Below are 3,854 nucleotides of genomic sequence, written 5' to 3'. Positions count from 1 at the left end.
TCATTTACATATAGGGGTATATTTGGAAAAAAATTATATTTGTTACGCATTAATTGCTTTTAACTAATTTTAACTGTTTTCTTAAACCGCATAATTTAGTTAAAAGGATCTTATAATAAGAAACGGAGTAGTATTCTGGGATTTTTATTTTTGGCCAACTATTCTAATATTAACCCTAGCACGTTATTGAATTATTTTTCATTTAAAGTTATTTATCTTACTTATAAATTGATTTATAATAAAATGATATATACGACTATTTTAGCATATAACATATCAATCGTATTTTATATTAAGGATTAGAGGCAAGAGTAATATGAATTGGGTTTAGATTCGTTGATTAATTTCAATTCACATGCCCTAAGGAATCCATCTAATTCGTGTTCCCAACCTCCTAGATCACCGGGCTCTACTTGACCTGCCCCACCTGTCATCAATGCTGCTGGGTTTTGTGGGAATCGCATCTGCCTATTTAACAGGCATTATATACGTAAAATAAAATTTGCATTCCTAATCTGCCGCATATATGTCTTCAGCGTGGAAGAAAAGCAAAAGCAAAGCAGGATAATGGACTCTTAATAGTGATGATCCTTTGTACTTTCTTTTGTCCTTTTGCTAATTCGGACATTAATGTGATATTATGATTTGAATCTGAACCACCGCCACATGCAGCGGCAACAAGATCAACATATATAAGTAATAATTTCACCGATGATTTTTTTTTTGTAATTTTATTTTTCATTTTGGGTGCAATTTCCTCTTGAAGGGCAAAATTGTATTAAAAAAATATCATAAATAAAATTATACCATTAAAAAATTAGGGTGTTAGATACACCTGAAAAATAAGATCAGGGTAAGCACCTTTATTATTCTTTTAATGATGCCGTGGTATTCAGTAACTAAAAAAATTAAAACAGTTTTTCTAATTTTGTAAAAAAGTAGTAACGTTGTAGTGACCAGTGAGAGTGAAGCTGTGGGGATTGGCATGTTCCTATCAACTATACAGCAATGTGGGATTGGGAAGAAGATTCTGTTTCCTTCCATCTTTACCAGAGAAGATGAGATGTAACTTTATTATTACTCCTCCGGTCTTTAATATAGGACCCAATTCTTAAATTAGTTTTCGTCATAAATATAAAAATATTCTTCATATTTATCAATTTTCTCTAAATTACCCCTATGGATACTCTCTCAACCATAATCAAATAGAAGAGGAAACTAAAGTATTAAGAAAGATGATTATAGTGTTTTAGGAAAAATGTGTCATTTTTCTTATGATTAACTAACTTACCTAATTATCTTAATCTAATCAAATTAGTTAAATGGATCTTATATTAAGGATTGGAGGAGTATTATTTAAAGTTGCTGTATTTCTTTGTGAGCTTTAAATCAAAAACACAAAACAAAACTGGGGTAGGATTGTCATGCCCTTTTGGAAGTTTCTCTTGTTCATTGGAACAAAACAAAACCATACTCATCAGCCAATCACCGGAACATGTTCATTGGCTCTTGCCAAAGTTACAAGTACCATGCTTTCTTCAATTTATCAGAATAGATAGTGTTTTTTAACACACACTCACCTGAAATCTGAAACATCAAATTTAAGTATCGTTAGAGGCTTTATTAATTAATTGGAAACTTTTTATTTACAAAGTTCCCACTTTGATGTCATTGAAGGGAAATTACAATTAGCAACAATTTCTTAATCGTATGTGAACTGTGATTATATTGTTTGTTATTCAATTTGGAGTTAAGTTTCAATTGGTTGGTAGAGACTACGGGAGTGTTTGGGTATCAAGAAAAGTCTTTTTTAAAAGCATTTTTTTATAAATCGAGATAAACTCCTCCACATATTTATTTCGTATACCATAAAATTACTTTTAAAATAATGTTTTTGATTTTATCCCAACACCCCTTATGTCTTGGAAATAATAAAGCAGAGGTGAGTTGTTCAGAAAAAAAAGGGACAAAAGCTTATTGAAGATTTCATGAGATTATAATTTCTCCGCACAATGTCATGATCCACTATATATAAATTATATATATTACACACTTGTTAGCAAAAAAAAAAAGGTATGACACACATATATTTATTAAATACAGTTTTTTTTCCTAGACACAGTATTCTTATAATAGAGATGGATTGAGTACTAAATATTAGCACATTTTCCTCGAGAGATTTCAATCTTGATTTATTATTTTGTGAGGGAGTAACTCCTTCTACTAGATCCTATTGATTATTAAATATAATTATATATATAAGATTTGGGTAAGACCCAAAAAGTAAGGCATCATATCTTACTTGATACTCGGCCCCGTGTAACATTTTTTCAAGACCACACTAGGCATAATTTTTTTACTAGATTCTGGGAGTGTTTGAGGAAAAAAAATCAAACTATGATTTTAAAAATAATTTTATGATATACAAAATAAATATATAAAAATTTTTTTATCTCAACTTATATAAAAATATTTTTTAAAAGTATTTTTTTAATTATATTACCAAACACCCGCTAAAGTGGACCCCACTAGTTACCTCAAGTGGGAGCGGCAAAAGCAATGAAGACAAGTGACTTCATATTTTATTCTTGGATTTTAGTATTCATGGCCCACGGCCTTCTTTCCATGTGCAAGCAACTTCACCAACTACCATACAAAAAACCGGATGGAGAATTCAACCGGTCGAGACAGTGGGTTAAGGGTTACTGGTCGGACCAAAAGTCAAATCGGAATCAGACCGGTCACATTAAAATAATATAATTTAATTCATAATATTAAAATAGAACAAATTCATAAATACTACCTTCGGTCCTTAATATAAGACCTTGTTTGACTTTTATTTTGGTCCTAAATATAAGACCCCAATCTACTTTGTCTTTCATATTTACTCAATTTTTTCCAAGATAGTCCTTCTAATAATTATAGTTCTAGTTAATACACTTGATTAGCAAGGATATTTTAGGAAAGACAACACCTATTTAGGACAAATAACTAACTCAACTTACTTTCTTAATCTCCTCAAATTAGTCAACTGGCTCTTATAATTAGGACCGGAGGTAGTAATAATTAGGGGTGCACAAAGACTGGACTGGACCGGGTTAACCATCAGTCTGAAGTCTGGTCTGAAAATTTTGCGGGCTGGACATTTTGGTCTCCGGTCTGGTCCAGTCTGGTTAGGCCCGGGACCAGGACCGGGTTGGACTGGTCCGGCTGGGTTACTGGACTGGTCCAGGTTGGTGTCCCTTTTTTTTTTCCCCCATATATATAAGATATCTTTACAGCATATTGTAGAGCTTTGAATCCAAATATTCTAACGTACATTGAACTTTTCCATTGAATAGATAGAGCTTTCTATTCTTTTTACTTATCAGAAAATAAATAAACACAACTCTTCCCAAGAAGATGATATTCTTACATGATCTATACATCACAAACTAAATAAGATCATTTTTAATATTGACAATATTCAAAGAAAAAAAATAAAAGAACAAACAAACAAAATAAAATAACCACATTTTAATACTAAACTTTCCTTTAAAGTTTAAATTATCATCAGTCATTGAAGCTACATATCAAAGTCTACATATCAAAGTCTGCTCTTGGCTGGCCAATAATAGTCAAAATGTTCCACGGTTCAACTTCAATGCATATACAAAAGATCAAGTGAGTTAGCTATATAGCAGCCCTAATTAATTCAGTAAGTCATCCACCAGTTAGTACTGACTATGATGAACCAACTATATGGTGATTTTAATCAACCATCCAAGAGATCATCCATCCAAAACATCAACCATCAAAAAGATCATCAACCTGCACAATTGAACTGACAAAAAAAAATCCAGCCATATAGCCAA

The sequence above is a fragment of the Neltuma alba genome, unplaced genomic scaffold, assembly GCF_004799145.2.
Source record: "Neltuma alba isolate B1F8T4 unplaced genomic scaffold, ASM479914v2 tig00003082_pilon, whole genome shotgun sequence".
NCBI classification, from domain to species: Eukaryota; Viridiplantae; Streptophyta; class Magnoliopsida; order Fabales; family Fabaceae; genus Neltuma; species Neltuma alba.
Note: the sequence above shows the minus strand (reverse complement) of the source record.